Source organism: Arvicola amphibius, chromosome 9 (genome assembly GCF_903992535.2).
Source record: "Arvicola amphibius chromosome 9, mArvAmp1.2, whole genome shotgun sequence".
NCBI lineage: Eukaryota > Metazoa > Chordata > Mammalia > Rodentia > Cricetidae > Arvicola > Arvicola amphibius.
This window is the reverse complement of record NC_052055.2, coordinates 98,974,555-98,988,006: the sequence shown is the minus strand read 5'-3', so window position 1 is coordinate 98,988,006 and position 13,452 is coordinate 98,974,555.

Below are 13,452 nucleotides of genomic sequence, written 5' to 3'. Positions count from 1 at the left end.
CAAAGTAGAGAAAAAACGAATGTCTAGGTCTTTGGAGAAGGCTGGCTCGGAGGTTCATGATGCCAGTGTAGAAGCAACAGATGGGCCCTGCTCAAGGCACAGGCTGGGCAGATTGTTCTATGTTTATTACTGAAAATATATATACTTGTAGGCTATGTGAGGGCAGGCAACACGGCCCACAGAGTAAAGGCACTTGCTGCATAAGCCTAAGGAACTCAGTTCAAACTCATACAAAGGTGGAAGAAGAGAGCCAACTCCATAAAGTTGCCTTGACCTTCACACATGTGCCATAACATGTATGTTCACTATACACACAATCAAAATTAGTACTTTTTGCCAAAAAACTTAAAAAGAAAAGTTATATGAACACCACATCTTAGTACATTGGTTCTTATACAAAATGCGCTACAGATAAGTAACATCTGTGCAGTGATCCCTTTGTGTGTTTAGATAAATGCACAGATCAGCCAACATCATCACAGGAAGAATAGTGCATCTAATATTTTAATTAATATTTTAAGGGAGAAGCAGTCTGTGTGGCTTTTACCTTAAGATATAAATATTGTTATTAACCTGTTACTGTGTCTAATTTATAGGTTAAACTTTATTATCAGCATTCATGTACAGAAAAATAGTGTGCACAAGGTTTGATGCCAGCCCACTGGAGGAACTGATGCTCTTTAAATGTTGTCTCATCATGCTTTTTCCATGGTCAATTGACTACTAGTACCACTGAAGGATGCACCAGAGTACAAAAATACATACTGAACATACTAACCAAACTCTCTATGTTTATGAAAAGGAGAACATAAAGCCATCATTTAATCAAAGCCTCCTTAGTGAATGTTTTCCATATATGTACAATTTTCAGCCATCTGAAGCTTAAGCACCAAAATATTTTTAGTTAAAGCCATTTTATACAGGGATATTTCTGCAATGAGATAATCCCTATAAAGCATGGGGCACAAACCCTGGCACATAGAGTTCGGTAAGTGTTAGTGATGTTTAATGTTAATTGAGTGTATTATGTAAGCGCCTGCCTTAGATCAGAGTAAACAGAGTATAATTTACTCCTCTTGATGGCTCAAGGTCATCATAAACATTAATTGCTTTATGAAACTATGAGCACTAGAACATCTTGGAAGTGACCGGGAATTCTGGGGTTGCTGGCTCCTGCATGAAACAAGGCCACTGTGAGGGATGGCTAATGGTAGGACTGACAGACAGCTCCCTGCTACTCACTCTGTCAAGCTGTCACTTCTGATGGCCCTCCATGTGCCTGCCCTGGCCATCTCTCACCTTACAATTTTCTACACTAACCATCTTTGAGTCGAGACATAGAGCCATTTGAATATTGAAAATACATTCTAACACAGGCTGATCTAGTTAGCCTCCCTCAGCCCACTTCCCATTTGCCCAGAAACCTTGAAGTTTCCAGAATGAAATCTATGAGTCTAGCCTGGTGTGATGCTGCATACCTAAAAATACCAGCAAACAAAAGACTGAAGCCGGAGGATTGCAAGCTTGGGGCCATCCTGAGCTACATAGTCATACCCTATCTCAAAAAAAAATAAAATAAAATAAAATTATTAAATGGTTCACCAACACTGAAAATGAGAATCAGGAACCCCTGGTGATCTGGAGAGTGGCATTCTGATTTATGGGTTTGTTTTAGTATGTTAGACTACTAAAAATTGGCCCAAACTTTTGTCTATCAGAAACTTGACTTGCGCTGGAGAGATGGCTCAGTCGGTGAAGTTCTAGCTTCATAAGCATGAGAATCTGAGTCCATAGCTCTAGCTCCACAAGTGGATATAGTAATAGACCTCTGCAACCCCAGAGCCCTGGAGCGAGGACAGATATATCTTGGGGCCTCCCTGGCCAGCCAACCTACCCAAACTAGTGAGTTCAATATGTAAAATAAAGTTGAGAGTGACCAAGAAGGACACTCAGTGTTGACCACTAGCCTCCACAAGTACAGGCAAACACACATGTACACCCACACCCACCCACTACAACCCCAACACACACACACACACACGTTGTCCTTATTTGATCAGGCTTTCAAAGAAAAGAAAGGTGGAAGCAGGGGTGAGAGGTTGCGGGGCATGCTGTGGTAATGAGCGCTGGTTTACAACCCACCTAGGGCTGGCACATAGAAAAAGACCAAGCACCCGCTGGAGAACATGCACAAGGGCCGAGGATTTGCAGCCACGGGGCCTAAGGTGGTCAGCTGGGTAATCTGAAGCTGGTCACTCTACATGCAAATGCCTCTATGTGTACATCTGAGACCGCAGTACTTGCCATGAATGACTGTGCTAAAGGCTAACTAAACGGGCATTTATCAGTAGTCTTCTGGGGCTATCATAAGAAAGTTCTGAAGACTGGGGGGCCAAAGTAACAGACCTCTCCTGCCTCACAGCTACAGAGAGGGAGGTCCATGGTGATGGTGCAGGCATATATGGTCATTCCTGTGGCCTCTGTTGGACTTACAGATGGCCATCTTCTCACTGTGTCCTTGTTTGGCCTTTTTTTCTGTGTGAGCATCTCCTTGTGTGTTCCGATTTACTCTCTTTTACAAGATTGGATTACATTCCTACCCTAACGGCAATGTTTAGTTTAATCAAAAGCCCTATCTCCAAATACTGTCACTCTCCAAAGCCATGGAGATTAGGGCTCCAACACATCAATTCAAAGAGAACACAGCACAGCCCATACATAGAAGGAGGCAGGCAAATGCTTTGTGGGATCTTCAGTGCAGAAGCTACGACTGCTGGAGACCTGGGGCTCAGGAAGACACTGACAAATGAGACCATAAGCAATGCACTGTGACACCCAGAGAACAAGTCACAGTGGTCTGTTCCCCAACACTGGCAGTACCATGAGATGGTCATTTATTTGCTCTCACAGTTGACCTTACAGCTATATCTTTTCAGCAATTAACTCTTGAGTCTGTTCTTTGAATGTCAAACACTGGGCTAGGAAGCCTAAAGGCAGCAAGTTTGCCACTTCATGGGTCAGCTATACTGAAACTACGTCTGAACACGGGGTGGTGTCCTCCCACTACCTTCCCAGGTCCTAAGCATACTATCCTTGTGTATACACAGACACATGGCGTCTCACAAACATACATCCTTAGCATTGCCAACAGTCCTCAGGAAACCTGACGATAAAACTCAGAAACACGCAGTTACCCTTCTCAGAGTCGCTCACATTCCAACACTGGGGTTTGAACCCAGGTCTTCTGTGGTGGGGCTCACCACTTCTCTCCTCAGGAGCATGGTATAAGGAGAGGGAAGGACTCTTGGCTATAGACAGAAACAAATTACAGAAGAGAAATTTGTCTTCATGCACATCTACTGGAGGCTTTTCCCCCAAAATCGCTCCAAGGCTTTGGGGGCAAGCTGGTGTTTTGTGACAGAATGTTACAGGTAACACAATATAAAGGTATCTTAGTTTAAGGCAATACCTGTAGATTGGGAAGATATATAAGCTAATAAATAAATAATACAAGACACAAGAGTAGAATACAGTTCTGCTAAGTTCTGTTTTATTCTGAGAGTACAAGAGATTCAGAACAGTCATAAAGAATTTTTCTCTAGAGCTATACCTAGCCCCAGGCGGGCAGCAAGTGAAACCCCACAGGACCTGGGCAGCGCGTGAAACAGATGTTCCCCCCCCACACACACACACTCCTCTATCCCTTCCTATCCCTTAACCATCATTTTAGCCTTCCTGGGCCCTGACATTAATGCCCCAGATTCAGCAAGAAGTAGTTAGAGAAGATACTACTTCACACCTTACCCATCAACAAAAAGCTGAGGAGTTAAATCTCAAACCCAGGACAGATCAGTACCCGTGGCTCCTCCCAGGGCTTCTCACCCTGCCCCCAATCTATTGTAAAATGGTATTCTATGCCATTTTATGTTGGAATTATGTTGGAATTTGCTAGTTTATTTTACAGGGGTTTCCGGTTGTTAGATGGCCTGTGTCTGAGAAGAGGCTTCGGGGTTTGAAACAGTGTGGAGACTATGAAAGGCTATGGGGACTTTCGTGTGATAATATGACAGCCTAAGGGGCCCCGAGAGTGAAAAGTAATGGGTTGGAATGAGAATGGCTCTGATGGGGTTAATATATCTGATGCTTGGTCCCTAGTGGGCAGAAAGAACCAGGAGGTCTGTCTTTGGAGGTGTGTCCCTGGGGATGGACTTCGAGGTTTCAGAAGCCAGTAAATCCTAGCCCCTCCTACCTGCTGCATGTATATAATATGTAAGTTCTCCGTTCCTGCTCGCTCAGTGCCATTCCTGCTCACCTGCTGCCATGCTCCCTGCCTTAATACACATAGACTCTGCCTCTGAAACTGTAAACAAGTCCCCAGTTAAATGTCTTCTTTTATAAATCATCTTGACCATGGTGTCTCTTAACAGCAATAGAAAAGTAACTAACACACCCATATGTAACCCCATAATGAACTGATACCTTTATCCCACTCTGAACACCACACCACACACACACACACACACACACACACACACACACACACACGCATGCATGTGCACACACATGCATACACACACACTCCTCAATGCACAACCTTACCTCACACTGAACAAACTTTGAGCAACGTCACCTTGAGCTGAACACACCCGCCTGACCCCCATTCAGCAACAAACACCCTCGCTCCACACAGGAAAAAACCATCACTCAGCAGTGAAAACCTGGAAGCAGCACCTAACACACTCACACAGAACTGATTGCCCTTCCTGAAGACTGAGCAACACACAATTGACTGAACACATTCTCCCCCAAAAGAACCCCCTAACCTGGCACACTCACCCAACACTGACTACCTCACCAGAGACTGAACGAGCTCACAATGGACCACATATATTATCCTTATTGAGCATGCCTCACCCAGCACTAAACAGTGCATCCGAGACTAGCTGCTCACATCCCTCACTTAATACCTTACTCAGCGCTCGAACACTCAAACTACGGTGAACATGGTCAAACAAGACTGACAAACCTTACCTGCACCCTCCACTGTACGTGCTCACATGGCAAGGGACACTGTCGCCCTAGCTTACAAGTTTCCTCCCCTCACTGAACACCCACAAATGAGATGAGGTAATGCCACAATGTAGTGTACACGTTGCTCCCTCTGTGAATACCCTCACACCATCGTGAACATGTATAGCCAAGACCGAGCACCTTCACGATACACACCTTCGCCAGATACTGAATACTCTTAGCCAGAAATCAACACTGTCACCCCAGAATAAACTGCCTCTCCCATCATTGAAAACTATCACCCCAAACTGGATTCCACCACACCATAGTGAACTCACACAGCCAAGCCTGAGAAAACACACAATGGACTAAACATATTTACACTACCGTGAACACCCTCAAGTCACAAAGAACATTCTCACTCAGTGCCAAACGCTACCATCTGAGATTGGGAAACTTCCCAAAGGACTGGCAACCCTGAGATGGCAATGGACACTCACATTCCACAATGAAAGCAACTCTCACCGAAAAGAGAACCTCCTAGTTTGCTTTCATTGGCTGTGATAACCACCACAGGCAAAAGCAACTTGAGAAAGAATTTCTTTTGCTTTATAGCTTAGAGGCCATCATGAAGGAAAGCCAGGGCATGCACAGATTGCGGATGTGGTAGACTGTTGGTGGGTAACATGTGTGAGCATCCACTGCTTCCTGTTTCCGTCAGGATCCCTGTTTCTATTTTACCTCCACAGTGCTCCTTATCCAAGATGGTTCCAGCTGAGCACCCTCAAGTTGACGAACACCTCATCCGTACTGCTTCATTCCCTCCTTATTAAAGTTGATGCTTTTTCCCAATGAACTTGTCTAAGAAGGTGCAGCAATCCTGGAGAAGTCTCTTCTCTGGAGTCACCTCCTGGACAGGACACCTTAAGTAGAACACTACTGAGAGACAATGCTGAGAGCAACCCCTTGGGGCCTCCACTGAGCTGATTTAACATTATAAGATAACAATAAAGACTAATCCTGAGAAAGGTATCACACTGTATACAGTAAATTCTTTAAACAAATGTTCATCTGGGGCGTTTATTTTATTTGGAATTTTTATAATAAAGTTCTTTTAAAAATCATTTGAAATTTTAATTTAATATTTATAATATACAAATAAAATACTTTAAAGTAAAAATTAGACTTTTCAATGTCTTTAATTTTAAAAGGAAAACGGTTTTCAGGTGAGTGAATCGCTAGAGCACCATTTCTGTAGCCCGTTCCTGATGTGATCAGTTCTCTAGCTGAAGAACTGGAGGTGTGAGCGTGCCCACCCACATGGGTTTACTCAACTGTCCTCCCACATGAAGGGGAATATTCTGATATATAGTAATATATAATAGTCTGGGTGTTAACGAAAGCCTCTGGGTAAGCATACTGTCTTCTCCAACAAGCTGTAGAAGCTTGGCCAGCTCAGATAACTTTCACCTGCCTTCCTAGGGAAGGTGATGAGAGCTCCCAAGATAGGATATGAGCACTTTTTTTTTAAAGCAAGGGTTTTGAAGTTTCACTCTTAATAAAATTGTCCAGTATCACTGGGCCCATAATTTAGTTAATGTGCTGAAAATGAATTGGGTTCTGGTAATGAACAGATTTGTAGTCGGTCGAGGTGACTGGAAGAAAGAACTGCCCTCGACAACGGCTTGCAGAAGCAGACTATGGAAAGTGAACACGTGCGTCTGAAGGCCGCTCTCCTAATTTGCTGATGCAAAATTAATTGCTGGGCACGCTCCAGAGAAATCACACTCTTTAATTTAATGTTTGCTAGTGCAAACTTCACGAAGCAACAAATTGAAAAGTTGCTGTCCCTGTATAATGCGCTTCCTGGGAGTCAGATGGCCAGTAATTAATGCTGAGCAGCTGCAACAGCTGTGGGCATGAACATTAACCAGGGCTCATTACCTGCTCATCAGACAACAGCCTAGCCCTGAGAGATAGCGCGAGATCTCAGAGATAGATCACAGCTCACGTTTGACATGATGTAGACCACGGGAGGCAAGCTTTCAGAAAACACCAGGGAGCTTCCTTTCCCTGTCCGTCACTAACACAGCCAAAGGTCCTCACACTGGGTTCCTCCTGCAAACCTTCCAGCTGAGAAAGCTTGGAATTAAACGTTTCAAAAACCCACTAGTCACACAACAGTGACCTTTCCGGAATTGATTCAATGTATCAGCAGCAAATCCTTGGTTCTGATGCTCTGTTGGGTAGTGGGGAGGTGAACAGGGAGGACAGTCTAGAAAGACCACCACGTGAGTATTGAAGATCCTTGTCTCTACCTTATTCAATATGTGCCCATGTTTTTCATACAAAATAAGCACTATCAGAAACTAGAGCTAAGTACTCTGGAACACCCTCCCCCTTATACTTCCCAACACAACAGGGTTCACCCTCTCTGACCAAGGATCATCAACTTGTCAAATCAGCCCTTGGAATCCTCTCCTGGCTTGAGAAAGCCTCCGCTGTGCTATAAGCTTTACTCCCTCTCAGTCCTTTAGACATTTGGTGCCTCTTATTGTCTCAAATTGAAAGAGACTACTTTAAAAGCAATGCCTAGGCTTCCTCCATATCCCCATAGTAGTGGACTTCCAGGAGCCAACAGGAGTCAAGGGACGGCTGTCCTCTCCAAGTCTATCCCTGAATATTGTCACTGCTTCAGCAATTTCCCAAAGTTTTGACAGTCAAGGTGTAGCTCAAGGTTTCACATCTGTGGGTTCAGCTTGAAAAACCTGAGCCTGGTTTTTCAACACAGCCCTCAGGAGGGAGAGACAGGGGGATCTTCAATTCAAGACCACCCTGGGAAACATGTGCGATTCTTATCTCAATACACAAGTCCTCGTGAAAATAAAGAAAAAAAAAAGAAGAGAAAAGGAGGATGTGGAGGGAGAGATGTGAAGAAAAATAGGAGAGAAAAGGAGAAAGAAGAAAAGACTGTTTTACAAGATGTTATTTCTGTACTGAACAAGCAGAGATCTGTTTTCTTCTCAAGATTTCCTAATAGTCCAATGCGTTTGCACAGAATCAACACTATATTGGATGTCGTAAGACATCTACATTGATGTATGGTATAAGGAGGATGTGACTGGGTTTTATGCTAATACTACACAGACCTGGACTTCCCTAGATGTCATAGCAATGAGGGGGCCTGGAACCCAAGTCCTATGGATATATAGGATTGACGGTATTTTGACTGTTAAACTACTCCTTATGAAAGCTGACAAGGTTATGTTCAGAATTTAGGGGACGGTTCATTAATATCCATTGGTCTGGCCCATGTACGGTCAGACAGGGGCAAGGTGGGGGAGGTGGCACAGAGTCAAACAGTGGTCACCAAGAGCCCTCCCCATCTTGTCTTTGATCTGACCTCTGCTCTTCCAAAAGTTGTTCCGAGAAAGAAATAAGACAAACCCAGAAATAATGACTTTCATTGCTGTTTGTTTTTTTAACTTCTTCCTGAAGACATCTCCTGGGAGGGCCACCTGCAGGAGGTACACTAAACAGCATCTAATGTGACCATAAACTTGACCACTCCCTCGCCTTCTGTGCACAGTAAGTAACCGCTACTCACAGTCACAATACTCCTTTTCAGGGAAGGAGCAGGAAAGAAGCTGGGATCCAGTTCTCCTGCTTTTCAAGGCCAGGTTATGCATGGCCCTGATGGAGCAAGGTTTCTTCCGGTCAAAGCAAGAAAGCATCTACCGCTGTGTGCTAGGAAGCGGAGCTTTTGCCCAGCGTGTCCAATAGCCGCCCAGTAGCTGAGTTTAGATGCAGTCATGAGTAGATTCACCATGACGGCACAAGTGGCTTTCCAAGGACAAGTAGAGAAACCTCAGCTAGCGCATTTGCTCTGTCTCACTGTGCAGTGCCCTCTTCGTGTTATAATGTAGCAAGAGGGCTCTCATCAGATACTGTTGCTATGTCCTGGAACTTCCCAGCCTCCACTGCCATGAACCAAACAGACCTATCTTCTTTAAAATGTACCCCGTCTCTAGCATGCTGTTATAATTACAAAAAAAAAAAATGAACCAAGCTATTCATTATCCTTGTTTTGGTTTCTAGGCAACTTGAGTATAGGAAGTTTGAGGAATACAAATATAGATTTAAACAATTATTTAGTGTCAGTGAGGTGGTTCAGTGGGTTGATGACCTGAGTTCTAGCTCCTGAATACATACCGTGGAAGAAGAAAATTGATTTCTACGTGTTGTCCGCTTACCTCTTCGTGTGCACTCTGCTCCACATACATGTGTGTGTAAGTAGACGAATCCACCCACACGAGCACATAAATATTTTAAAGTTATTTGATTTTTAATGTTTAAGTCAATAACATTAATAAGCGTATGTATTGATTCAGTTACACGGCATCATAAAGTGCATGCAATATGGTATTCATTTGATAATATTAATTTTCTACTTTTGTTTCCAGTTTTACATAACTCTTATGTGACTATTGGCCACAGGTATATATATTTTTATAATGCCTACAGCATTGAACCTCTTATAAGCATTCTAAAGTGCATGACTTTGGGTTCTGGTTCTACAGAGGGTGTGGCACTCTGCTTCCGTGTGACATGCCAACTGGGAAAGAAACCGCAAACTTCCACTTCACGATTGACAAAGAAAGATTTTTTTTTTTCATTCATCTTGTCGTGGTCTCAAAATTTGAATAGTTATCCCTTTCTTAATTGATATTTAAAGACTGTCTCCAGTGACATTTAACCTTTCCAAAGTGAGACCCTTACACTGGCCATTAGTTAGCCTTTCTCAAGTAGACTTCTGTTTTTTGTTTGTTTGTTTGTTTGTTTTGTTTTTAAATAGTTTCTTAGGTGGCCTCTATTAGCACCCTGAACTGACATTATTGAAGGTTTTTTCAGAGTTAGATGCTAATTGAATTGGCATCACATTCCATGTTACAAATCTTTGTAGCAACTCGATGCTAGATGATCCTTCCTAGTGAATGACTGTCAGGAGCAGGAAAAGAAATTGCCTTCTGGTCTGGGACGTAGGATGTGGTCATTGTTGATCATCTCAAGGACAAACTGTTGACCTTCCCAGTTTGGATGCTGGGACCAGCGTGAAGGTCCACTGGAAGATCAGCAACTGCTCTTAACTATTAGCTCTTTCTCCAGTCCCGAAATGTGGGTGTGTTTTTAAAAGTAATAACAAAAAAATAAAAATGAACAAAACCTTGGGAAGCAAGGTAAATGAAAATACTATTAAAAATATGATGGAGATGGAAATTGATGTCCTGTGATTTCTCTGAGAAAAGAAGCTCATTCTAGACTTATTCATTTAATTATTTTGGTTTTTTGAGACAGGGTTTCTCTGTGTCCTGAAACTCGCTTTGTAGACCAGGCTTGCCTCAGACTCACAAAGATCCGCCTACCTCTGCCTCCAGAATGCTGGGATTAAAGGCATGAGCAACCATCACCAAGCTGGCATTTTTTAATTTTAGTTGTGTTTATAAGATGACGTTTCACTTAGAAATAGTAAGCCATCACTTCTTCATAACCACTTTTACTCCTTGCTATTCTCTTCTTCTGCAACTCTTTATTCATGTTAGATCTCTTTTTATGTGTTTTGTGGTTTATTTCTATAGTTCTATGCTGCATTTTAATTCCATTTATTTGTGTGTGCATACATGTGTGAGTGTGTGTGTAAGCCTCAGAAGTACTTCTGGAGACCAGAGACAATTTGAAGGAGTTGGTTCTCTCTTTCCACCAAGTGTGTCCCAGGAATTGAATTCGGGTCATCAGACTTGGTGGCAAGTGGCTTTACCTGCTGGTTAGACACTCCTTATCACAACAGGCTTCTTAAGGAGAGTAGCAGAGTTCTTTTGCTTTCTTTAAATCCAAACATAGACTCAGTTGTAAATGCTTATCTGATAACAACACACACTTTATCACTAAAATATACTTTTATACCCACGGGTATTGCAAATCACTGAAATAAATCCATGAGCACATGACTTCACTGGGATCATCCATTGCTCAGGAGCCGCCACTCCCCAAAGCCTATCAGATTTTTGTCTTGGAATATGCTACTTTGCATATCAAATTTCAGCTTAGCCGTTTCTAAACTAAAGCTCCTTGGCTGCATTATTAAAGAGTTTGAAATATATGAGCCTTGCCTTGAGGTTTTATGGGTACAGCAAACACCAGAACTTCAGTTCAGGGGTGGGAGGGGGATGTTTCCACTGTGACTTCCGCGGAAGTAGAGACATTGTTTCTTCTTTTAAATGTGGCAGCATGAGACGTGCATAAGCAGCTTTGCAAACCATGAATGAAACATTAGCAGTTATTGAGCCGCTTCACAAGCGGCTGAGTTTTGAATGCAAGTGTTGTTCTACCCTGTAATTTTAGGATGGATTCATTAAGAAACTATCAAGCCTGTATAAAAGGTAATTCCCAGAGCAATTCAGTGTTTAATAATGGACATAATGGATTTGGTGCAGTTCTTTTCATTCATAAACACTGTACCCCTGAACTAAAGCAAACAAAAAAAAAAAAAAACCTGCAATAAAGCTTCGCCATTAGTAAGCCACTGAGCTGATGTGTAGTGGGGGCAGGATAGAATATGATTGAAGTAAATGGAATTTCCCCTCTGCCCTCTGAAGGTTTGCTGGAATAAAATGACTGAGATAAAGGAAATGGGAGTAAAGTGTGTAAATGCATTAGTGTGAATAAGCCAACATGATTCTTTTGTGCTCCATCCTCTCCCAGGGAGGTGAAATACAGGAAATGTCAGGAAAGCAGTGTGCTGGTTGGCTTTTGTTTTGTTTGTAAACTTGATACAAGCTAGGTTCATCTTTGAAAAGGAACCCTCAATTGAGAAAAGGCCTCCCTCAGACTGGCCTGTTAATAAATCTGTTAGGCATTTTCTTGGTTGATCACTGATATGGGAAAGCCCAATGATTTGTAGGCAATGCCATCTCTGGGCAGGTAGTCCTTGACTGTTTGGAAAAAAAAACAAGCTGAGCAGCCATGTTTGACCAGGCAGTAAGCAGCATTCCTCCGTGACCTTGGCTTCAGTTCCTGCTTCCAGGTTCCTGCTTGCAGGGGTTCCTGCCCTGACTTCCCTTCATGGTAGACTGAAAGCTGCAAGATGAAATAAATAAAACCCTCAAGTTGTTTTTGACCATGATGTTTATTATAATATCACAGCATTAGAAAGCAAATTAGAATGCACAGCAAGAAACATTGAGGGAAAGTCAGGAAGCTTGAAGAAAAACTATAGTCGGGGACAGCAAGTGCTAGTTCTGGAAACTGGAAATAATTCTCTACAAGCCCCAAACCGAGGGCAAGCCTGGGGCAACATGTGTGTCAGATCTTCGAGAACAGCACACCTGAGTGATGGAGGACTTTCATTGGTTAATTAATAAAGAAACTGCTTGGCCCAATAGGTCAGAACATAGGTGGGTGGAGTAGACAGAACAGGATGCTGGGAGAGAGAAGGCAGACGCTTCAGGAAGTCGCCATAGTCAGTCGCCATGCTTCTCCTCTCCAAGATAGACGCAGGTTAAGATCTCTCCTGGTAAGCGACCACCTCGTGGTGCTACACAGATTACTAAATATGGGTTAAAGGAAGATGTGAGAATTAACCAATAAGAGGCTGAAACTAAAGGGCCAGACAGTGTTTAAAAGAATACAGTTTCCATGTAATTATTTCAGGTGGAAAGCTAGCTGGGTGGCTGGAAGAAGCCCCGCCACGCCATCTACACCTGAGGGCTCCATTACCATGGCTGAGGAAAATCTAACAAAAGGCTGAGGAGTTAGGGGGCACCTCTGGCACTGTGAGTGACTTCTGGCACCTCATCGCTAAGTCACAACCTGTATTCTATTTAACAGCATCCGTTGTTTGTGACAGTCCTCACCAGGTAATGAGACACAATTTTAAAACAGATATTACTTCCTTTGCTAATAAATAATAAGTAAATAAAACCGTTGTGAGGTGGAGAGAAGGCTCAGCAGTTAAGAGCACATACTGCTTTTGCAGAGGACTACAGCCTGGGTCCCGGCACCCACACTGGGAATCTCACAACCGTCTGTAGCTCCAGTTCCAGGGGACCAGACACCTCTAGTCTCTGAGTGCACCACATGCACGCACGCACATACACACACACACACACACACACACACACACACACAAAAATAAATAAATAAATTATAAAAACAAGAACAGTTGTCAGCTTGCCTTAATATTGCCTTTTGTGTGATATTTTTTGTTTCTGAAAACAGATAAGGGGGGGATAGAATATTAACAAAGTTGAATATTAACAAGACCACGTGAGAAAGATATCATTGAAGTCAACCGAAGATGCTAATTGTTAGAGTTGTCTTACTCTCTCAATTTCCTAATATCCCCCAATGATGTGAAAACAAACTGTTTACCAGTAGACACTTACT